Genomic DNA, 26,012 nt, shown 5'->3' with positions numbered 1-26,012 from the left:
CTGTATTATTTGAACTTTTACATGATTATGTATTATATTTTTGTTATAGAAAAATATTGAAGTAAAGAATTCTCTCCCCAAATCTGATTCTGTCCCTCCAGTGTTTCAAGACCTTCTAGTATTCTGCATCATCTGTAGTATAAACTCTAAGCAGTTGATCAGGACATCAAAGGAAGTTCACAATCTGCACAGCCTTCTACTCTGGTGTCACCTCCCATCATCCTGCCTCCTCTGCAAAGTCTCCCTACTCCCATAGCTGCCATGCCACTCCATGACTCCCTCCCTTTACAAAGACCACTTCCCTTTCTCTAAATGGCTTTTGCCCCGCTTCTCCTCCAGACAAACTCTTACTTATATTTCACAGCCCCAGCTAGATGTCCCCTGCTTTCACAACTTTCCCGTCCCCTTCAGGCAGAAGTTGCTCCCAACACTTTATTTTAATGCATACTTAGTTCCATTTTCCATATCCACTCTTAGAATTAGTTTCTAACCATTTCTCAATCCCCACACTCAGCACAGAGCTTAGCACACAGTACATACTCATCAAATCTATGCAGGTGGAAACTTCTAGTTAAGGAAATATTTTGAGTATCTTCGTGATATGATAGGGAGATTTTTACACTGAAATTTAAAATATTCAGTAAAGTCTACAGCATAGACTCGTATGGCAAAATTTTTTAAACATCCCCATCTAGAAAAGGGTTCTTCGTTAATGATCTGTAAGAGAAAAGTGCACATTCGGGTGTCCTTTAGGGCTTAACGTACTTACGTGTTTTCAGCATCATCTAAGCAGCCAGAACAAGCAGGAGCTTGTTGCAGTATAAGTCAAAACGCACATTTTATTCTAAAATGTTGACTTTATAGCTATAGTTGTAGTGAAAGTATTCAACTGCAAACGATAGAATACTCTATGAGTGGCCTAGAATGTTAAGAGCTTACTTGTCTCAAATATGAGATCGTCTAGAGGAAGGCAGGTGTTGAACTTGAATTAACTGCTCAATGGTAGCGTCAGGGGCAAATGCCCTTTTCATCTTTACTTTTACTGTTTCTTAGCACATTGATTTTGACCCCCATCCTTGTTGACTTATGGTTGCAGGGCGACTACTGCACCACCAAGAATCACATCCACATTGAAGGCAGGAGTTAAAGTGTAAGGACAAAAGACCTTCTCTTCTTTGTCTTTAATTGTGAAAGAGAAGTCTTTACTAATAGTCTTTGCCTTACATTTCGTTGGCCCGTTACCCATGGCCAGTCATATCAATCTAGTTAAGGGAAGTGAGATGAAGATGATTAGTTTAAATCAATCATGATTTAACCCTCAGACGTAGGAGAATGATCATAGCCTCTCTTAATTGAAGGAATCTCTACTGTTACCTCAATATGTAAGGATTTTGTTAGAATGGAAGACAGAGGGAGGATGAGTGAGCAGCCTCCCTCTTAGTGAGCAAAGAACTTCTACATCAGTGTCGTTTAGCCATTGTCAGATTGGTAGGTGATTGGACTCAGATATACTAGAAAAAAATCATGGAATTTTTAGTTACACAGAAGGATTCTAGTTCTGCTATTAGCAACTATGGGAACCTGAGATAATTACTTAACTTCTGTGGACATTTTGCTCTATCTATAAAATAGGAGAAGATACTATATGTCTCACGGTATTATTGCGAGGACTCAACCAAGATGACTTACCTCAAAGCCTAATGCAATGCACCACGTGGCTGTCATGCCAGCAATCCAGGTCCCTTCTTTATTGGTCTTGGCACAGGGATTGAACTTGATCGATTCTTCCTTATCCTTGAGTTTCAGTCTCCATTTGAGTCCACTGATGTCAGTTTTCTTTGTACAATCATGGCTGTGTCAGGCTAGATATAAATTAGGTTCTTTTAAAGCTCCAAGTGTGTATTTAAATAGTCAAAGTAGGAATACCTTGGCAATGTGTTTATTTAAAGAGAGTGGCGAGGTGCTCACAACACAGAGCAGTTCCTGTGTTGCTTAATCATGAAAGCCAAATACGGTTTCAACATGGGGAGAAGAAAGATGTGTACAATCAGGATGTAAAAGAAGAAAATTTAATTTAGGAACCAACGCAAAATGAAATTTCTTTTGAATCCGAAGTCCTTGGATGACATAGCTTTGATTAAATAAAATATTTTGTTCATCAACAATGACAGGCGTTCCATTAAATAAAAAAATGAGTCTAAGGGACTGTTTCGTGCTTCAGGATCGTCTTGACCTCCAGGGCCCTTCACCCATACTTTCCTTCTGGCAGCTTTCTGCAAACTCTGGGCTTCCATGTGAGCAAAGTCCCTCAATTTAGAAGCAAGAACTATCTGATCCACACCTTGTCAGATATCCCTACTTCTAAAAAGGACCAGGAAGGTTTTCCCTTCGCAGAAAAATAAGACACCATGTACCACTCAGACATTTCCCAACAGCCGCTGTGGTGCAGGGTGCCGAGAGGGAAGGATTTGGGGAAGGGGAAATAACTTCCTTAAAACTTATTGTGCAATAGTTCTGGAACTCTTCCTGTCATAAAAGAGGGAGTCAATCTCCATGGAAAAAGAGGGTTTGGAAAAAAAAACCCAGAATCAGAAAACCTCCCATGTATTCTTTATATGAATTCTGTCTTTTGGGAGCCCTACTGAAGTGAACTTTGCAATAAGTGCTATTTGATATCATTCCCTTATCTGACAGCCTCCCATATCTTTTCTAATTTAGGATCATGGCTCCAAAAAAAAGTTCGTGTCTTCAGGTAAGTTAAAAAAAAGAAAATCAGATTAGTTTTGAGACTTACTAAAATATCAAACAATAACTTTATCTTTGACATCCACATTAATAATCCAGTAACACTTTTCTATTTATTATTAAAGAAATAGTTTGAAGCTTGAAAGTTTTCCTACTTACTTCTTCAGGAATATTTGAACTGCAGCCTTGCACAATTAAGTATTACTCTCTGAAAAGTACTTATTTGGAAAACTCCAGGTACTCTTTTTATATTTAATACAGTCAGCTTTTTAAAAAGTGTAGGACTGTCTATGAAAATCTTCAAGATTTCTACCCAGATGGGAGGGATTTTTCAGTTTTCAAAATCTTACCGAAAAGAATTGTGCCATGAAAAAGGTTTAAAAACACATATTATCTTTTGTAAGAGAAGTGTCCTCAGTCTCCTTGAATAGAAAATTCAGTTCGGCTTTAACTTGTACTTTGAGAACTCCCAAAATCTCCCCAAGTAGCAGTTGCTGTTGTCCTCGGTTGGTTGTGTACTGCGGCAATGCCTGTAGTGTGTTTGATTTCAAGATTCCATTTTAGGCTGCTTAGTGAAAGAAAGCAGGAGGTATTGTACAAAATAAATTATAGAATACCGTCATGTGATGGGAGAAACAGACGTTCAGTATATTGCAACTTGTCGTTATGTAATCAGTGGAGAGGTGCAACAGGCTATCACAGGGCAGAATTTGAGAAGCAGCCTAAGATTTAGGGCTGCTGCTAGTGATACAAAAAGGTTTTCAGTTCAGTACAGGTGAGTTTTTAAGAAGGGAGCTTTCTGGGAAAGATTGGTTTAGCTATAATGCCCTGGTGCATCTCAACCTTAAGAGACTTTTAACCTGTATACTTATGTGTACACCTGAAGTTCTAGCATGCTTTGTACATGTCGCAATAAGAGAAGTCTGATAGGTTTTTTTGCATTCCTCCTTTCTTTTGTGCTTGTTATTTGTTTCTCCATTCATTTTCTTTGTATTATCTTCTCTGTTGAAAGGGGCATCAAATGATGATTTGGCATCTGGAGATGTTTTTCCCATTACTTCCCTAGCAGCATAGTGTAGAGGCTAAAAGCACAGACCACGGAGCCAGACTCCGTGGGTTCGAATCTAGACTCCACCTGTTACCAACCTTGTGCCTCAGTTTTCTCATCTGTAAAATGGGAATAATAATAACTCCTATCTTATAAAGCTGTTATAAAGATTACATGAATTAATGATCATAAAGCCCTTACAACAATGTCTGAAACATAGTAAACGCCTATATAAATATATCCTAAATTAATTTTTAAAACATAGTCTAACCTGTTATTAAATAGGATAACAACATAAAGATTTGTTCAATATATTCTCATTTCTCTCAGTGCTGCTACTCAGAACTAGATGACATACTCCATATCTCCCTCACCCCTTGTCAGAGCGTAAGTCCTTTACAAAATTTTATGAAAGGCAAGGAGGAAGAAGAAGAAAAGGAAGGAGAGGAAAGCAGGACTCTTCCCTTAGGAAAGGATCTACTAATTGAGGACCATGCCAGGCGACTGACTGTAGAGCAGAATATAAAGTAGTACATCCTTCATCCATGAGCTGGAACAAGAATTCTCTCAACCAAAGTTTTTTGACTGTCTATGTAATACACTGTACTACTTGTATTCTAGAAGAGTTTGTTAAGCAGATGATTGTGAATAATGGGAAGATAGAAGACATCCCTAGGAATAAACAAGAACTCACCAAAAGAAAGTCATGCCAAACCAACATCATCATCTATTTGACAGAAGAGATTAGTAGAGTCAAATGTTGTGCGTCTTGATTTCAGTTGAGGGCATCTTGACTTAAGAAAGACATTAGACAAAGTTTCTCAGGGTACAGTGCTTGAAAGGAATATGGATTGCTTAATAATGCAGGGAGATGGATGTTTAATTGGATCAACAACTGTGAAAAAGAAAACGAACATTATTTCATAAAACTTTTTTCTGGAAATTGTGCTATGTGTGAGGTGGGATAGTTATAATCGACGTAGACTTCACGTAGACAAAACATTGAATGTATCATGTTTAATTCAGTCAACTGTAAGCCCCAAATTTGGGCAAGGTCCAAAGTTTTTGTTAAGGGAATTAGGTAGGTGGGTGGTGCACAGAGGGGAGAAAACATAACCTCATACTATTCTTTGAGCAGCCAGGTTATAAGGCTAACTAATGATTTATGCTATTTAGACACAAATGCAGTGCGAATAAAAATGAAGGCTTGAAGAGAGCCGACTGTATTCCAGGTTTTTATGTAAGACACTAGCAACAAACTTAAATCCCTCAGATAGTTGGAGGGTGTGTTTCTGGATACTCGTGTATTGATAATATGCCTTTGGCCAGTTTCTTTTCTTCAGGTGAACATAAGAAACACAGAACTGGGTTTGACCTTTGGTCATCTACCTCAGCATTCTGCCTAAGAGCAGCACAGCAAGCAAGGCCATACCCTTAATCAAGACATTACTGGGATAGAGTCTCAAAGCATAAAATTGCACTGTTAGACTTGATATTATGCAAGTCTTTTGGAGTTCTGTCTCCTTGTACCCTTTACCAATTCTTGAAGTAATGAGTGACAAAAGTTTACTATATACTGATTAAATGGTACTTTTATTTATCCTAAATTGACTTCTGAAATCTCCAAGGCATCACCTCTACCACCCTCTCTCCATCTCCGGGTTTTAACAGCCTCGGGCTGTAGAAGTTCCATGTTTACCCTACCCGTGCCCTTTTGATTCTGTAGACTTCCATCAGCTCCCTCTTCCACATTCATCTTGGCAGATGAGAATTTATACAAATTTAACGGCCCCCTCCTGACCGTGATCATTTCCACTCCCTCTGGCCCCCATCCAGTAACATTATAGGATTCTCACAGGGCAGTAACGTAGAACTCAAGTCCTTTCTGTGAGGTGGATGGTTGTGAATCGTTGGTTTGCATACAGTTTTCCTGATAGCAGCTAGGGGATTTGGATTGGATTCAGAAATGACTTGGACGTTACCCACACGCAATCCTGTAATTCCTCTCCTTAGAGCCACAATTACAAGGGATGCCAGGTCCTATTCATTTTGGCCTTTTTTGTCCAACTTTTCCTTCTCTGATTATAAACACTTGCCGTGACCATATAAAGTCCTATCCTTAAAGGACACTCATTTATAGGTTCAGAAAGGTGATGTCTCTGAGTGCAGCTCCGTTTGCATTCTTCTTCCTTCAAAAAGTGTGGTTTCACAGTATCTTCTAGTCGCTTGTCAGAAGGAGGAGTGGACAGTTTTTCCTTTCTTTATATTTACAGCGATCATTTACTAATCAGTCTTGACTTATGGGTTTGTTTGTTTTTATTTGTTTGTATTTTTTAGGGACAGAATTAACTTACTGGTGACAATGCCTTACGTAAGTCATTTGAGCCTCCCTGTATAAATATTTGGGGGGGTGGTCGGGGAGAGAGGGGGCTAAGTTATTTCTAATGTCTCTTCCAGCTCCACTTTTCAGTGAATTTAGTTGTCTTTATCTTCTTTTATTGCTCACTAGATTTGCATACCAAATTGTTAGTTAAAACCGAACAGCGTCGTATCCCACAGTTGTCTAGCATTTCCATTGTCTCTTCAGCTCCCTTGCTCTCTTTCCAATTTGCCATCTGTCCGTTTGCTGACTTGGCGATATTTCCACCACCCTTGTGCCAGCTTTGCAACCTCTCAGCAAAGCTTGCAGCTCCTTACATGTGATTTGAGGGTCTCAGTATAAATAAAACGAGGGAGGCAGAGGGAAGCCTTCCAGCCCCTGCCATGTGATTGCTCCCCTGTAAACCACACAAGGCCCATCCAGCATCCTCTTGGCCCATGATTATAGATGAACCCCCTGTAACCTCATTTGGAAGGATTTCGCTTATATAGACAAGGTGAACTTAATGAGTTGGGAAAAATAAAACCTAGTTATGTGACTTCTTAAAGTTAAATTCTGAGTTATGAAGCCTGCATGGTTTTAAATGGATTTTGGAATTTAGTTGAGATGAGCATTTGAGGATGTAAAAATAGAAAAATAAATCACTTAAGCCCCTGGCTTTCTGTCCGCCTGCATGGAGACCACATAGCTTGTTTTCTTTGTTACAGTCTCACCCTGTCTCTATTATTCTGCCTTGAGATGTTTGCCCTACTCTTCTGTCTTCTTTCGGTGTGAGGTTTCTTTCTCTTTTCTTTTGTTTTTTTTTTTTTGATGTTTATGTAATTTCTTATTACCTTATTGATACTTTGTGGACTTCTCAGCTCATGTTTGCCTTGGATGATGATTTCTCCTGATCCCACATGTATTATCTGGGATTGACAAGGGTTAGTTCCTTCAGGAAAAAATGGGGACTAAACTGATTGTGGGAGCAGCTGTCACCAAGAGGCTATAGTTTTTATTTTAATCTTCATGGAAAGGTTTAATTTGTAGAACCTTCCTGCTTTGGCCCTTAGGAACTTTTCCTATGCAAGGGAGTGGAAATATTTTCTTTGGGTAAAATTATGTATTTAAAAAATATCGTGTGTGTGTGTGTGGGTTCACGTGTGTATAAGTGATCTTATAGGTCCAAGTGCTTTCATTATATCAACTGATCTAATATTTTAAACATTATCTCAGGTTACTGACATACATTAAAGGGTTCATCAGCTGCACTTTTAATCCATCTTGTTTCCCCAGTGGTAGCATTAGCCTGTACTTCTCCTGATGTCCATTTAATTTCAGGAGGACTTGGTATTGCTATAGCCAAGATGCAGTCTGATTTCATTTTACTTTTAAAATACATCCTAAGAGCAATCGCTCCCACAGTTATGTATAGTTCATCATATTAACATTTTCTGCCCACTGTGCTAGGCTGTGCTGAGGCAAAAGCAAATCGTAACTATTACCAATGCTTATAAAATACTATGTGCTGAGTGTCATTCTAAGTGCATTATAAGTATTGCCTCATTTAATCCTCACAACATTCCTATCTCACAAAGACTGTTACTAGGCAAGAGAGACAGCAGTATAGCATCAACCAGTTTTAGGGCATCGTTTAACACAGCGGAAGGCAGGGTAGGAACTGGATAAACAGTGCAGAACAGGAGTTTGGAGAGCAACAGGATAGGTTGTGGAATATCTTGTAGCTAAATCAGTTTGAAGTTACATTGGGGGCCGGGGTGTGGGGTTGCTGTTAAAGGACATTATGGAAGCAAATTCAATGATAAGATTTCTTTTTCAGAAAGAGCACTCTGGCTTAAATGCCGAGGTGGTTGGCACAGGGGCCGGACAGAAGTCAGGATGACTAATTGGTGGGCTCCGTAATAAACCAGAGGGAAGGTGGAAAGGTTCAGATCTAGAGTATTGGCTTTTGTAAATAGATGAATGATACTAATTCGTATAGAAAACGTAGGAAGACCAGGTGGGAAAGGAAAGATGGCAAGTTCGATGGCAGCTCAAGAGACCTGTCTGGAAGTCGGAGGACATTTGCTTTGAAGAAATAGAGTTCCCCTTGAGGTAGCCGGTAAAGGCAAGGGACTCGGACAGTTAAGTAAAGCCATTCCCATATAGAGTGAGAAGTCCATGGGGCAGAGGATGCAGCAGAAGTTGCGTAGAAGCTTGAAAGAAGCCTGCAGGGGGAAAGAAAACCAGGAGAGAATTAAATCTTAGAATCTAAAACAGGAGTTTCCAGTGGGAGGAACGTTCGATAACCTGGATTCTGAGAGAAGTCAAATAAGGATAGAGAAAGGGTCAGTAGATTCGGCAGTTCAGAGGTCTTTGTGACCTGAAGATAGGTCAGTGGAGTGAAACAGGCAGAGGCAGACTTCACTGTGAGCCTGCTGGCCCATGCTCAGAGGATGTAGGGACAGCTCTCTCCAGCTTCTCTTCTAATGAGAAGGAACGTGATAACCAGCACAACTGAGTTCACGCTACAGCCCTGTCATTTGCAAGTTTTCCAGTCTTAGGTGGGTGACGACACACCCTTCCAGCAGTTTTCTGGCATGTGAAGTTAATACTGTGTATCTCAAGGACTATTTGGGGGATTAAATGTGCCAATATAAAAAGATTTTACATATAAAAGATGTTATATGTGATATATGTACTATATCTATTGAATACATGTAACATATTTTAAAACATTTTTTAACATGTTTTATAACATGTTTTATTATGTATGTGTATATATGTATATATATATATTTAAAGTACATTGGTAATGTGAATAGTTATTTTTAACTGTAATTCTTAGATTAAATAGATAAGTGTTTTTCTTCCCTTGAATCCCATTTTGGGCAAATATTTTAATATTGGGAAACCAGACAACCACTGAGCTCCAGCAACTAGGCATTTTTTTACATTTTTCATTTGCATGACCCCAAATGTAAGACTCTGCAGCCCATGTTAAATCACCAAAGAAAGATGAAACTTCATTCAATTATAGAGTAAGGTATATTTTATGCTATTTAAATTATTTGAAAGAATATTGAATCTGTATTAAATATGACAATTCTAGCTGATATAACTGATAAACTCCAAAAACTCAGTGGATTAAAACAGTGTTAACTTATATTTCGCTTATGCAAGAGTCCACTTTGGATTTTTCTGGTCAGCTTTGTCTTCTCTAAGTGGTGATTTGAGGATCATTCCAACCGCTGGGTTTATCATGGCAGATACAGTTTCACAGTCACCCTAAGGTTCTCTCTGTTGCAGCCAGTGGGAAGAGGAAAAGAGCATGTAAGATTGGGCATGGGAGGGGATGCTGTGGGCGGGGCTTGAAGTGGTGCAGATCATCAGTACTTCTGCCCACGTCCCAATGATAGCACTCAGACCTCCCTAATTACAAAGGAGGCTGGAGAAAGTCACCTAGCTGTATGCTCAGAAGGAAGAGAAAATAAATTTTGTCAAAATTAGCCAGTGTATGCCCAGTATGTAAGCAATAAGAAATAAGGCGCATATTTTTACTGTTTTAACTAGAATACCACTTTCCCAGCCACGCTGAATAAATATACAATTAGTTCCATTTTAGGCTTTTGAGGATTACCTGAGATAATTCCTCATTATTCTTCGGAGGATTACTTAAGATAAATATCCTTCCTCTAGCCTGGCGATTGTACAAAAACCTAAACAGAGGCAACCACAGAACTGTTAGTAGCAGAACTAAAAGTGGGAAGATCAGTTCTCTGACCTCTTGCACGGAATATTAGTTCCTAAATCACACTAACCTCCTAGAGCATAGACACAACACAGCCAAGACCCGGCTTGTGCCTCAAAATACAGCTTTATTGACATCAGAGTCAGTTGGAGGGTAAAGCTTCATCTACTCTGCAGTCATACTAAATGTGTAACTTTGTGAAAAGAACAGTTAAAAAAGAAAATGTACAGTGAAATTATTCACAGATAAACGAGTTTGTGTTTTTACTAGCAAAATTCCACATGCACAAAAATAATAGACAAATAGCTGCAGGAGTCTCTGAAGAAAAAAAGATAGCATGTATTACAGCGTATCAAGATCAATAGTATTTCTTTAAAAGGGGCACATTGGGCAATTTTAGTAATATCATTAAAGATCTGCTGAGCAAGGAGAATTGAGTTGAGTGAACATGTCTGAGTGTCTCTGCATCTTTAGCTGCCATAGAAATGCAACTGTTGGCATTTCAGTTTTTCTCATCAGTTATATTTTTTGATGTTTGATGTAATGATAGATTTTGCTCGCCATCCTAGAGCTTGCTTTGCCCTGGGAGGTCTTGAACCAAACCGAAAGCTTAGTGTGATCTCTGCCAGTTCTTAGAGCTTGAAGGGGAAAAAAAAAGTATTCCATTAGAATACACAGGCACTAAGATGGTGTGGAAAAGAGGAAATGGGTCTTCGTGAAGTTGGGTGAGGAGAGCGGATTGAAAGCCTATGGATTCAGCTGTGAAGATGAGAAAGTGATGGGGGCGTGGAGTTACCAGAACCACATTGGGTAAGTGGGCAGCTACAGGAAGGCCTTTAGTAATTGTGTGTGTGTGTGTGTGTGTGTGTGTGTGTGTGTGTGTGTGTAAATATATGTATTTTGTCATTTTTTAAAATTTTTATTGGAGTATAGTTGATTTACAATGTTGTGTCAGTTTCAGGTGTACAGCAAAGTAAACCTGCCATACCTATACATATATCCACTCTTTTTAAGATTATTTTTCCCATACAGGCCATTACAGAGTATTGAGAAGAGTTCTCTGTGCTGTACAGTAGGTCCTTATTAGTTATCTATACTGTATATAGTAGTGTGTATATGTCAATGTATTTAGTCTCATAAGTCCTACTCAGCATACTGATTTAACAAAGAGGAAGGGTCCAGTGTGGAGAAGAGGCATGTGGGTGGTCAGGATACAGGAGCGGTTTCTCACTTCCCCTTCCTTGTGTCTCACTGTCACCACTGTCCACAGCTCTGGCTACCTTCCAGCCTCTCTCTCTCAGCTCCTTGGCCACTGGGGAATCAGGCTAGCAGAAAAAAAAAATCTTTCTTTTTCCTGTGCCCTTTTTTCTCCCTGATTTTCACTGCCAGGATAATGGAGGAGAAAAAAACTGCTATTTATGTGTGTGTTAGTTTATGTATTACTGAGTACCTACTATGAACCAGGCATTGTACTGGATACCAGGGAAACAGTGAACAGAAGGCTCTGCCCACTGAGAGCTTTCATTCTGTTCAGCAAAAAGCTTCTGAGATGGAGAATTAATGCTCAGACATCAGCCAAAGAAAGCCTACCTACCTGCCAGGCTCCTAGTGAAGCCTTAGAAAAGACACAGACAAAAGTCACTTTCCTGCTAGTAGCTAGTAACATGTCTTTTAATGTTCACACGTGGATGAGATCATTTTTAAGTTTTTCCTCTTATTCAACAAACTATAAATATGATGACTTCCAAATTCATTGTTCTCCCCTGTTTATAGCAATTTGTTAAAATCAAAATGTGTTCGTATGAAACTACAGGATGTTAGGACTATGGATTTTAAAGACGGTAAAATTCAAGGCTCACAGAGGATACCTGGTTCTTTCCAAGGACATTCAAATCATGGGCCACAGAGTGTTGGGCCCTAGGCTTGAGGCTTGTTCATTAAATTATATCATTGCTAGTGTCTTCAGTAAATCATGACATGCTTGAATGACACAGCTATGATTGGCATCTTAGAGCAAGACCTAACCTGTGTTTGTGAATGGCCAAGTTACAGATGCCATTAAATAGAAAACGATTATCCTTTATGATACAGGTATCAATAGGAAGCCGAATCTTGAACTTGCTGTTCTCAGCTAGAGAGCGTTCGACTCAGCTTGCAATTATTTTTCAAGAAACACTCCCCATGTGCTTTAGTCATTTCTCATTCTGTGTCCCACACTTGGATATCTTCCCCATTTTAGAATATGAATTATTGAGCTTCCATAAAACACTGCTATGGATTTTAATTTCACCTTTTAAAATGAGTTATGGGACTTCCCCAGTGGTCCAGTGGTAAAGAATCCACCTTCCAGTGTAGGGGATGCAGGTTCAATTCCTGGTCGGGGAACTAAGATCCCACGTGCAGATCCCTTGCGGCGCAACTACTGAGCTCCTGTGCCTCAATGAGAGAGGCCGCACACCACAACGAGAGAGAGAAAATTCACATGCCACAACTAGAGAGAAGCTCGCGTGCCACAACGAAGAGCCCGCACCGCAATGAAAGATCCTGCATGCCTCAACTAAGACCCGAGGCAACCAAAAAAAAAAAAGAGTCACCATTCTTAAAGGTATTATAATGCTGGTTTCATAATTCTCTAGGGATTACTGCAGGATTGTTTGCTTTAATGTATTTTATCTTCTGTTACAAGAGATTAAGATTTTGTCTGCCCCTGGAAGGGGGAGAAATAAAATCATGATGACCTCGTCATTTTTCACTGGGATGGAGTCGTGGGGAGGATACTGGTGAGACCAGTGGGCTTCCCTTTGATGGGAATCACCTCTCGGATTCTCCACCAGGTTATCATAATTCCAGGAAAGAATGAGGGGGAGCTTGCCCACGTTAGGGACTTTTTGAAAACTGATGGTAAGCAATCAGACGCAAATCTGAAGAAAAATGATTCGTAGAAACCTCCAAAATTTTACCTAACTGCTCAGGCAGATGCGTTAAACATATCAGATTGGAATCATGAGTGAAAACTCCTGTAAATGCTCTTATCTTTTGAGCTGTTAAGCATAAAAGCATTTCATCTACTAGGATTAGGCAAAGGAACCTGAATGATGGAACTGGCATATCTCCTTAGCTTTTTTGAGGAGTTTAGGGAATTCTCACTTTATCACCACCTTCCGAGGAAGGAGTAAGCCAATGTGTACCTTGCGAGAAATGAAATGTTTACTTTCTCCTCCAATTACCTGCTGTCAACTGTTTAGGTCAGAACATTCTTCTTTTCTGTACAACCCATATTTCTGAATGGAAAATATAGAGATTGCAGTAAAATAAATGATATTCCAGCTATTAGCTGTAACATTTATGTTAGGAGACCATACGGAATGCACTGTAAAATAAATGGTAGGCTATTTGCTATAATGATGGTGTGCGTGGCTGGGGGAACACCTCACAAGTGTAGCAAACACCTTCGCGTGACGTTGAGTTTTGTCTCACCACTTATTAGCTTGTTCCTGTTTTGTCATTTTCCCCTGGGCTGACGTCTCATTTGTATTAGATTTATTGTGTGACCATCATATAAATCAAACAGATATGTCTATAACATGCAAGATTTCAGACATTAGAGCCAAAGGGGTGGTAACCAAGAATCTGCTATATACAGTCTGTGCTTTGTTTTAATTAGTGTCACTTGGGCACTTGATACCTAATCTCTCTGTGTTTTTATTCTCCTAGCAGTAAAATATGGGAGTTGGTCTCTACGAATTTGGAGGTTTCTTTCAGCTCTAACACAGTAGTTTTAATTACCACCCTCTGAACAAACAGTAGTGTTTCTGTTTATTAATTTGCACATTTTATAAGATATGAAGCCACTTCTAAGATGAAGCAAATATTTGATAATACATTGCTATGTGTCCATTTCATCATTTTTCTCTTTCATTCTATATTTTCAAGATGTTTCTGTTCATATCAATGAAATTAGTAGCTCTTTTAAACAGCAGAATGGCCCCTGTGTTGGCCAGATAACAGTACTTAACTTGTTATCACATCTCTGTAAATATCTAGTACTGGACAATTTCCAAAGTTGTTTATATTATCCATACATGAGGACAGGTTATTCATCTATTCATTAACTCACATTTGCAAACGAACTCTTGATGTTCCAAATCCTTACAATATTATACTGGTTATTCTTAAGAGGGTACAATCATCTTTAATAATTATTTTGTACTCTTTGTATGAAAAACAAATCAGTATCAATATCTTTGCCGTGGCAACCAGGTTTTTAATTAAACCTCAAATTAAGGAAATATTGGCTTCTCTGGTGTTAACTTATCCAAAGTCCTTTGATTTCATGAGTAGCATTTTGAAAATGAGCTGACATAAAAAATAGGGGGAATAAGTAATATTTTTGTTTGTTTGTTTTTATTGATGATCTTTTAAGAGTAATTTTACTGAAGTAGATGGGTTTAATGATTATTTTTATTGAGGAACCTTAAGAGTAATTTTTCTTGAGATCCTCCAAGAGAATATATGCCTTTGACTAAAGCGGCTTTAATTTTTGTTCACAAGTGGAGTTGAATTGTGTCACGAGTGACTGGTACAAGTACTGGTCAGTCCAACCCCTTATGCCGTGAGTTAGCACATCATTGTCTCAGAGGGTGTGTTTTGATTAATCGTTTCTGAAGCTGATCTCCTGCCTGCTGTCTGAGTTGGCTCTCTTCCAGTCCTTGTTAATTGTCCAAGTACACGCTGATCGGAGTCAGGCAGGAGAATAAAGATAAAAGCCTTTCTCTTAATTTCTCCATTTGTTTCCACCTTCTGTAAAGTGCTTTATTAATCTGTGATAATAACGGACTCCTTGAATGGATTTACTATAGCCCAGTAATTGGGAAAACATTGAACGAGGCACCGTTTTTACTGAAAGTTGATCATCCTTGTGTTTTCAAGAACAGCTTTTTTTTTTTTTTCAGATTTAGAAGGATCGCATTTTGAATAACTGAGAATTTTTGTTTGCTTAGCTGACAGCAGATTAGATCCGACCAATTTGTCTTAGCTTATTTATACTCAGCTCAGACTATCGTTTCCACACGATGAGGTATAAGGGGAGTTTATGCTGATATTTTTATGTTGACTGTGTTCAGTGACATTTACATTCTGGCCTGGGGAACACAAGAGAGATATTTCTTGGAGTCTTCTGGCAACGCGTATTTTTTAAGTTCATCAAAACATGCAAATGCTGAAAATCCTATTGCTATTATAGTTAGTTTTACGACATCTGTTAATATTACTACTGCTTTGAACAAACGTATATTAAATATGCACCTGGATGGAACCTCATCTTTCTTGAAGAACATCTAAAGTTACACATATATGTGTTGGAGTTTTGATATTTTCCTCCTTTCTCTATACTGTATTCTATTTTTTCCATTAGAGTTGAAGAAATAAAAATAGAATAAGATGAAGTAAGAAAGAAGGCAGTCACAGGGGATTAAAAAAAAATAAAAGGGAAGTGAAAAACAGTGAATTTTACCTGTATGTCACAGGGGAAAGAAAATCACATTTTTAAGAGGTATAGAGGTCTCAGAATGAACAGACATCACAAGAGGTCCTTGCAGGTAGGCAGAGTTTCAGTGTAACTTTCCAATTATTTCATAAATAATGAATGGAGACTAGAAATCAGTTGTGTGGGTTCCATGTACATTTTGGTGTAATTAGCTATTCACTTTAGGCTCCTGTGCCTACTGGCAGATGTCCGTGGGAGATCACTTAGATGACGCACCTCTCAGAGGCTTTCTCTCCATTGCTGAAAGGCGTGCTCCCATTGTCTGTTCTTGGCATCCACCACGTCTACCCCACCACATCGAATATTTCATTTGCTACTGTTTGTAAACAAAGTAAATGAATTCATCAGCTATATGAACATTTCCTCTCAACATCACAGTAATAGTTTTTGCAATGAAAGTAAGACCAAAGGCCTGAATTGTTTCCAAAATAATTGGTTTAAAAATATGAAATGGTTAGGCCTGTTCGAAGGAATACCTCAACTGTATGATAGAAACCACTTTATTTAGTGGATGGCTATTTTCAGTGTGTAGTGTGCAAAACAGCAGTAGCAGCTTGTGCGATATGCCTCATTTCTTCCCCTGTGGGATCTATTTCCTTTTGCTATACAGCATTTTAAAAGTTCTGTGTTCAGTGCAGTGGTCGTCTAAGAGTGTAGCAACTAGGGCACATATAACAAATTGCTTCCTTGATTCTATGCCTGATGCACACTTTAAAACTAAAAGGTCCAAACCCAAATTCCGTATTCCCATAGCCCCAAACCTGCCCCTCTGTCCTTTGACACCTCTTTTTTTTCCATTTCCTCAGATCTACAACTTTGGGGTTATCCTTGCTTTTGTCTTTCTCCCCTATTGCTGCTGGCTCTATCTTTAAAAAAAACAGACCAAAAAACCCCCCATAATATCCAGCCAGTTCTACCAGTCCCTCACTTTTTCCCAGTCCAGTTCACCCCCAACTCTCATCCGAGTTATTTTAATCATCTCTCACTACACTCCCTGCTTCCATCTTCGAATACACACGTTTTTCCAGCATATTCTCAACGTGGCAGTCAGCACGATTCTTACGTTTACAGCCATTACATTCCCAACACTCTTATTCAAAACTCTATATGGCTTCTTCTCTTATCCAGAGTAAAATCCAAAATCTTTGCTGACACCTGAGCCCCAGATGGTCTGCTCCCCAGTGCTTCTCTAGTGTCACCTCCCACCACCATCCCCTTCCCTCTCTGCCTGGCCCACACCGGCTTCATCACTGTGTCGCCTGTAGGGTACACATACTCTTTGGAGGGGCACCTGGAATACCTTTCCTGCAGTTATCGTCATGCCTTGCTGTCTCTTCCTTTAGACCTCTGTTCGATATCAGGCTGTCAGAGAGGCCCCCTTGAACAACCCTAAATAAATAGCCATCCTCTACAATCATGTCATTTCCTTCCTACTGACTTTTATTTATGTTCCTTCATGGTGCTTATTACCACATGAGATAGATAGATATATATTATTGGCCAGGTCCCCCTCCTATTCCAGAATAGAAGCTTCTTGATGGCAAACCTGTTTGTAGACTTCTCTGTTCCTAGCACAGAGAACAGTGCCTGGTACACAGCGGATACTCCATAAATATTTGCTGAATGAGAGAGTGATACAAGGCAGAAATCTCACCCTGCACAATGTCAACTGTTGCTCAGTGCTGCACTGTCTTGGGGAGACAAATAGCTCTGTGAAATACCAAAGAGCAAAGACTACTTTGCAAATCTTAACTGGCACACATCAGTAGGAAGAGAGGGGTTTGTTATAGGCTTAGAAGTCTTTGAAGGCTTCATGGCGCAGCTAAGACCAGGGCTCAGCCTGGGATGATGGGTAGTGTTTAGAGTTAGATGCAAGTAAATGGCGAGATTGCCAATCCTATGCAAATGCCAGGGAGACAGTGGGAGATTCATTATTGGATTCTGGGGAATAAAAACCTCAGATGCTGATACCTATATTCTAGAGGTATTTTCAGTGAAGTATCATTTGAAGCTGTTGGAGTGGATGAGTATCTAAAAATGAGAGTATAGCTGGAAGAAGGCAGAGACTGGACCTCAGGAAGTGGCTGCGTTTAACAGATAGGGTGAGGGGTAAAGCCATTAAAGGCAAAACAGAAGAGAAGGCCAGATATGTTGAAAAGAAGCCGAAAAATGAGGTTCCGAAGGAAGATAAGACATTGAAAGACAAAACTGTTTCAAATATTGAAGTAAAGTCTAGTAGAAGAAGAGCTTTTGAAAGGCCATTGGGCTTGAAACTTAAGAGGTCATGGGTAGACTTTGTGCCATTTAAGTGATGGGAAGGGATGCAGGCTGGATGGAATGAGCTTCCAAGTGAGCACGTGGGAAAGCAGGGCAGCTGGTACGGATAACAGGCTCAGGAAGTTAGGCAGGAAAAGGACCAAGATATAAACGTGATCCAGGAGTAGGGCCAGAGGAGAGGGATCTGCTCTTCTGATGCACACGAAATAAGCCCTCCTTTCCCTGCCTATGCCCAGGACAGAGGAACCACGTCACAGAATCCCTCAGCCCACCCTCTTAGATAACCCACCGGTTCTATTGTTGTCTGCCCATGCCACAGACGATACTTTGCCACCCTGTCCCTTTTGGTGACCCAGGTCCATTTGTAGACATTAGGAGAAACAGTCCTATTGGACTTGCATTGACTTTTCTGCCGTAGCTTTTTCTGCCTTGACCATCTTTTCTAACAGTGCACATCTTACTGTCTTCAGGTGAACATGCCGCTCGGCGCAGCCCTGTCTTGGGGAGAAAATAAAAGCTCTGTAAAATACAGAAAAGCGTCCATTCCCTTGCAGCTTTCAACGAACCCATGAATTATTAGCAACAGAGTCAAATGAGCACATGTCAGAAGCTTAGGCCGCAAACAAGTGTCTGCAATGCACACACAATTCGTTATGCACCCTAAGAGTTGCCTCAGGAAAACTGCTTATTGCTGGTCTTGTTAAAATGGATTTTTATTTCTCCTTCATACCAGGTCATTTATTTTTTTTCCGACACTAATGATATGTGTCGGAATGTAAGCATAATATATGAGAATGCTGAGGAATTTTTTTAATAGGGCTGGATATAGGTAGGGAGGTGGAGAAGGGAACAGATGGAAAGAGGATTATGGTCGTTTTTCTAAGATTTCCAGGTAAAGAGCGCAAGTTTCCTTTATTTGCACTTCTCTTTTAGGTGGGCGGTCTCTAAAGAATAGCTGTGTAAATTTCTAATGGAGCAGATGGCAAGTCCCAGTGGGACCAGCTCATTGCTGCTTCCTGGTTTCCAGCTAGAAAACCCTCAAGAGAAGGGGGACATATCACTGTCATCTCTGTGTTCCTCGCAGCTTTTAGCACAATGTCAGGCTCCCATTAGATGCTCAATGACTGTTTGCTGATTTCTCCATCTTAATCACAGTAGGTTAGAGCCTGTAGTTCCTTGGAGATCATCAAGTTCATTGCTTCTCAGTGTTAACACGCATACTAATCACCCAGGGATCTTTATAATATGCAGCTCTGCTCCTGTGGGTCTGCAGGGAGGCCTGATTGTGCATTTCCCACCAGCTCCTAGCGGTGCTTTAACCCCACTTCGCGTAGCAGGGATCTGGTGGAATGCATTTCGAACCCAACACCCCCCCGCAACCCGCCTACCTCTGTGGGTGGGCTGAGGGGACCCAGAGGTGATCAAAGTTCTTCTTCATGAAATGTCAAGTGTGGCTGAAGAGAATTTGAGCTCTGATATTTTTTTAAATATTTAGATAAAGTTTTAATACGAAGCAGAATACAAAATGTGATTAAGGAAATTTGTAAAACTAAAAATGTAAACTGTTATAAAAATGTAAGACAAATGGAAGGGATTTTTTTGCAAATTCCCTCTTCGGGTTATACTCCCGGCTGGCCTCCAGGGGATGCGTTGTGATCAGATGCTCTTAAAGGTACTTTAGTGGAAAAGTTTCAGAAGCACTAACGTGGTATGGATGAGGAAATGGGGACCCAGGGAGGTTCAAATAGCTAGTTAGTCTAATAATAACTAACTTTTAAAAATTTATTTGTTTTTTTAAAAAGTAAAGTATAATTGATTTACAATGTTGTGTTAATTCCTGCTGTACAGCAAAGTGATTATATATATATATATATTCTTTTTTATATTCTTTTCTGTTATGGTTTATCCCAGGATATTGAATATAGTTCCCTGTGCTATACAGTAGGACCTTGTTGTTTATCCATTCTATATAATAATAACTAACTTTTACTGGGCTCTTACTATGAGCAAGTCGTCGTGCACAAAACATATATCATCACATTTAATATCAGGCTAATTTTCTCAAGTCCATATCACTGTTGTTTCCATTTGGATCTGAGGAAACTGAGGCTTGGAGAAGCTGGGTAGTTTGCCCCAGAAGTTACCTCAAAGTCCCTGCTGTCAAGTACGGAGTTTCAGATCCTCCTGAAGTAAGAAGGCCTGGGGCTAGAACCAGACCATATCACTTCTGTCCAGGACTCCACGGAGACGCTGGGCTAAACCAGGCTGACGCACCTGGCAGCGCTCAGTGTTTCCAAGGAGTGCCGTTGACAATTACGGAAATGTGTCTCGTATGAATCGGGATATTTATTCCTTCCTTGTTTCTTTCATGATAACAATAAGAAGATTAACTAGGTTTTCTGTTCAGTAACTGAGCCCCGGTTCTAGGCTTAGAGAAAATCAATAGTTTCTCACTAATATGTACTTTTCCTGCCAAGCAGCCATCAGAGTTAAAGGAAAAGAGTGTCTGTAATGAGCTTTTATAAATTGCATTACTAGGTGACAGTTAATGGGTTTCATTCCTTACACAAATGGGATTAAAAAGAGTAGTACTCAGAGCTTCCCTGGTGGCGCAGTGGTGAGAGTCCGCCTGCCGATGCAGGGGACGCGGGTTCGTGCCCCGGTCCGGGAAGATCCCACATGCCGCGGAGCGGCTGGGCCCGTGAGCCGTGGCCACTGAGCCTGCACGTCCGGAGCCTGTGCTCCACAACGGGAGAGGCCACAGCAGTGAGAGGCCCGCATACCGCAAAAAAAAAAAAAAAAAAAAGAGTAGTACCCGGAGTGCTGTAAAGAGTGACTGCTCCGCTTCTCTGCATTTCAACTCAGCATTCTGGAAGCTATCCAGACATCTTCTGGATTTTTCCATGCTTGTGACACTACACCTTCCATGTTTGTGATAGCAAATATGCACTGAGCTCATCATGGGATGAGGCTAAACGTGCCTGCTGCCCCCAGATCTCCCTGGTGACTAAGGGCGGGTGAAGCAGGAACTTTAGCCCCAGTGGCAGGTCTGTTTTTCTTGTTCATTATGGCTCTCCGTCCTATAAAAATAGACCAAATTTTTCCTCTTCCCTCTAATGAATCCCTGACATTTCCAAACATGAGAAACAGTGGGTCATTTCTATGAAGTGAGATTTTTGTAGAGGTTTGGGTTTGGATAAAGCCAAGACGCTTTGAAATTATACAGTCTGACATTGCCGAGATCATCTGTAGGTCCAGGGTAAGTAGAAACCCTGAGGTTTTGTATCTCTCCCCTTAAACTAATAAACATTAAACATGTGCTAAAGAAAAAATATGATTCTGAACCACACGATATCATCATTTTTAAATTTATTTCATACTGACGGCTGAGAATATGTAAAAATTTAACACAGCTTGTTAAGCAAGAAATACAACAGGAGCTGAAACGCCACACGGCAAGGCAGTTCAAAACACTTCTATGCCTGTGAATTACATGCTAAAGACCCCATCCAGTGGCTTAGTGGTGCCCTCTCTTTATCAGCGGCAATGCCTAGCCTTTGTGAGAGTAAGAAGCTGAAGGACCCAGGACTCACCCTACATGTAAATGGCATGTGTAGTCAGCTCTAAATCTTAATTTGAGGTTTGATCGAGAGGCGCAGGGAAGCTGCTCCACAGGAAAGCATCTCTTCTAACGAAGCTAAAATCCACCATATGCACACTATGATTCCTGCTAAATCTGGCCATACTCTTCCCATTGTCTTTACAATACAAATATCCCTGAGGAAAATGATACATTAAGTTCCTCACATCACAGTGTGAAGACATTTTTTTTAAGTTTTTTTTTGGTGTGGACCATTTTTAAAGTCTTTATTGCTTCTGTTTTATGTGTTGGTTTTTTGGTCCCGAGGCATGTGAGATCTTAGCTCCCCAACCAGGGATCGAACCCACAACCCCCTGCATTGGAAGGCAAAGTCTTAACCACTGGACCACCAGGGAAGCCCCTGGAGATATTTTTAGAGTCTTCCTTCAGAGCGGAGCAGGGGGGAAAGCTGTATTTTTTCCTAATGCACGGGGACACAAGGTCTTACCTTGTTGGAAGTTTGAGGTTGGGTAACTATCCTTTGTGCCAGGCCATTTTGATATAGTCTGTTATTACAACACAAAGCCTAACACATGGCAGCAAATTCAGACAACACTGTCCTTAAAGCATATCCTGCAGGTGAACTTTGGTACATATTTGCTTATCACTTATTCACTTGGCTGTAGTGGGGAACCCAGAAAGAATAACGTACTTAAAAAACAGAGGACATGGGCTTCCCTGGTGGTGCAGTGGTTGAGAGTCCACCTGCCGATGCAGGGGACACGGGTTCATGCCCCGGTCCGGGAAGATAACCACATGCCGCGGAGCGGCTGGGCCCGTGAGCCATGGCCACTGAGCCTGCGCGTCCGGAGCCTGTGCTCCGCAAGGGGAGACGCCACAACAATGAGAGGCCCGCGTACCGCAAAACAAAACAAAACAAAAAAAAAAACCCAGGGATGCATTTTCATCATCACACTCCTTTCAAAACCATGAGTCAGTTTACCAAATCCTTTTATTTTTTTTAACATCTTTATTGGCGTATAATTGCTTTACAATGGTGTGTTAGTTTCTGCTGTACAACAAAGTGAATCAGTTATACATATATCACCATATCTCCTCCCTCTTGCGTCTCCCTCCCACCCTCCCTATCCCACCCCTCTAGGTGGTCACAAAGCACCGAGCTGATCACCCTGTGCTATGCGGCTGCTTCCCACTAGCTATCTATTTTATGTTTGGTAGTGTATATATGTCAGTGCCACTCTCTCACTTCGTCCCAGGTTACCCTTCCGCCTCCCCGTGTCCTCAGGTCCATTCTCTACATCTGCATCTTTATTCCCGTCCTGCCATACAGTACATTTCCCAGAGAGCATGGTGTATCACCACATTAGGCAGGAATCCTGGGAAATGTTTTCCTTTTTCATCAGCTGGAGCCGATTCAAAGAGCTTTGAATTTCAAGAGGTGACGGGTTTCTCTACCCATCCTCACTGATCATTTCACTGTCAAATTTAATTATGGATTAAATTCTTAAAGATCAACTTTTTTTTCTTAGTATGAATTTTCTAGTCTTAGCCGCTAAGATAAAATCTGAAAGGCATATGGTAGGTAATCATAGTTAACAAGTTAAATGATGAGGGCCAGCTAAGGGTATGTACCACGTTGCCAAGCAGAGCGGACCTCTCATCAAGTGACGCAGAAAAGCAGGGCACCAGCTCTCCCTTTCAGAACGGTCCATTGGCGCTCCCAGTAAGTGCCTTAAGTCACAATGGCATTTGTCTGAATTTAACTCTGCTGTGGTAGCCCTGGGTACAGCAGCAGACAGACTGGTATCTTGCCATTGTCAGACTTGCCAGATTTGCCAACCAAACCAATTTACTTTTTAAACTATGACGATCAGAGGATTTATAGTCTCCAAGAGCAGTAGACATTATGCTAATGGGAGAGAGGCAGCCTTCCCCTTCTCGGGGAACATTTATCTCTCCTGGGTGACGACAGCTTTATGATTTTACTGAGAAAATCCATGGAAGGTGCTTTTACAAAATCGACTGTCTTTTGAGATATTTCCAAGGACAATGGCACAGGAAAGAGGAACCATATTATGAAGCAGAAGCTTAATAAAACTCGGGAGTGAAAAACGAGATGTCATAACCATGAGGGGAAATTGACTTTCTTTCACTTGATCCATCCCGTCCCATTGCATCCTTACATGGTATCCATTGCATTTCTTTATTCATAATGGACTACAATGGGGAAGTTATTCTTCCTGTGGTAAAGCCCTGTGCATTTGCTGTTTGACATGCTCTCCTGGGAAATTCTCAAAGTTAGGGGCCTTTGAGTTGTATTGTTCCTACTTGGCACAGGTAGAAGGGCTACCCCACCACTTTGTACTGTTAGAAGTCTTATCCTATTTCGATCAGAACTGCCTTTTGTTTTGAAGGGAGTTTGTTTTGCAGTCAGGTTTCTAAGGGAAACAGGCTGATGGTGACCCTGACTTCCACGGCATCTTTCCTGTACATCATGTGGTCCACAGGGCATGTGCAAGTTCATCCCCAAATCCTATGACTCAGCTTGAGTGAACTGCAGTCCTTTCCTCCTAGCTGGGGCCGAGGAGGCAGCAGAAGATAGAGCTCTATCATTCTTCAAAATCTTCTTCCCTAGCTGCGCACACTGATGCTTTTTTTTTGCTGTGTCCCTTTGCTCTCATATGTTTTCCTCTTGATTTCTCTCTGGCTGTGACTTGTGCAAACTCTTTTCTTCTCCTTTATCATATCCTTGTACTAATATTTCTACTCTTTCATTTCTTCTCATTCTTCCCAAAGATGATTAAGTCATTTCCATCTCCTATTCCTCCAGTATCCTAAAGTCATCCTCTTCTCATTTCCTTCCCTCTTGCATTATTTCCCTTCTAGACCTAAAGTAAGTCATAATGATGAGAGTAGTAATTATTGCATGTTGAAGCTGCTGTGTTTCAGGACACACTGGGCTACACACTTCTCATTTGGCATCTCAATTAATCCCTGCAAATGAGAGGGTGGTATCATGCCCTTTTAATTGACGAGAATCAATGAGGTTCATAACAGTGATTAGTTGGCAGAGCTGCTGGTCCAGCACAGTTTATCTGACTCCTGGTGTACAAAAAAACCCACCATAGCTTGCTTAATGATGAGCTGTAACTCATAGGCCTCAGGTGAATTTGAACAGATATTTACACCCCTTCGCTCAGGGTATTCATTGACCTGTATCCATTGATGCAGATAAATTCCTTTTCCTGCAAACCTATCAATAATTATATATTGAATATTTAGCTTAAGAAATTCATAAGGGGCTTCCCTGGTGGCGCAGTGGTTGAGAGTCCGCCTGCCGATGCAGGGGACACGGGTTCGTGCCCCGGTCCGGGAAGATCCCACGTGCCGCGGAGCGGCTGGGCCCGTGAGCCATGGCCGCTGAGCCTGTGCGTTCGGAGCCTGTGCTCCGCAGCGGGTGTCCAATGTTTTTTTCCAGCGTCTTAATAAATGGTATTTCAGTACTACATTTTTTTAAAAAACAGGCTCTCTCCTGAGTGAGTTTTGTATTTTGAAAGCTTTTGATTCCTTGGGCCAAGATATCAAGGAACCCAGCCTGCCCAGACACTTTTGACACATCTCCACATAAAGCCCCTACCCTGCTCCTGTCAGCAGGTTCCTGGGAGAGGTTCTGGGATGGAATGAGCCCTCGGCTGCCAGCCTCCAATTCAGTAGCAGCTTTTGCCCAGCTTCGAGCAGCCATCTAATGAATAAGAGGCCCGAAAGAAGATCTCAGATCTCAGAACTTCTGCTCTTCCAGTGTCCTGACTGCTTGCTTAAAATGGCCTTGGCCTCATTCACTTAAAAAAAGAAACAAAACACTTGTGCACAGGTGTTAAGCAGGACCCTGCAGTATGGGTTGGAGTTACACCCCACATACACATCTGTGGGCCTCCAGAGATTATAATTGTTGAGTTCATCAGGAGTAAGTGGGCATATGCTTAGCAAGAAAATAGGATTGACTGCAGGAATTAAGCTGACAGCAGTAAGTGAATTAGTGGGCCAGATTCATCAGGCCTACAGAGTAAGGGCATGTAGTGTTGCAGGTCACGTGACCTTGAGTGTGCCCACACGCCATAGGGCCAGGCTTCGTCTGAGAAATGGGCCATTACTGTGTTCACATATATCATAGAAAACAAATACATACCTGCATGCTGTTTCCCCTTCTAAAAAAAGTAGACAAATTGTAACTTTCTTTTCATGGTTCAGAATAGGCAGGGGTTCTTTTGGTTGGTTGGTTGGTTGATTTTAACTTGAAGGATAGTTGATTTACAATTTTATGTTAGTTTCTGATGTACAACATAATGATTCAGTATTTTTATAGCTTATGCTCTATTTAAAGTTATTATAAAATATTGGCGAGATTCCCTGTGTTATATAATATAACCTTGTAGCCTGTTTATTTTATACACAGTAGTTTGTACCTCTTTAATCCCCTACCCCCATCTTGCCTCTCTCCCCACTGGTCACCAGCCACTAGTTTGTTCTCTATATCTGTAAGCAGACTAGGCAATTTTGGCAAGGAAAGTTAATCGCTGAAAGAAAAGCTAGGTATACAAGGCATCTAGAAATATTAGATGTACTTCCGTTATCTTTCAAGATGGAAAGATAATAGTTCCAGGAAGAACCATAAAGAAGCATGTATTC

The 26,012-nt window shown here is 40.7% G+C and overlaps 1 protein-coding gene across 5 annotated transcripts in view; it reads left to right on the top strand.

Moving 5' to 3' along the window:
• CHRM3 (cholinergic receptor muscarinic 3) overlaps nucleotides 1-26,012 on the top strand; it is a 516,259-nt gene that overhangs the window by 376,794 nt on the left and 113,453 nt on the right. The gene's annotated exons all lie outside the window — the stretch shown is intronic.

The sequence above is a fragment of the Tursiops truncatus genome, chromosome 16 (assembly GCF_011762595.2).
Source record: "Tursiops truncatus isolate mTurTru1 chromosome 16, mTurTru1.mat.Y, whole genome shotgun sequence".
NCBI classification, from domain to species: domain Eukaryota; kingdom Metazoa; phylum Chordata; class Mammalia; order Artiodactyla; family Delphinidae; genus Tursiops; species Tursiops truncatus.
This window is presented reverse-complemented; position numbering and strand designations above follow the sequence as displayed.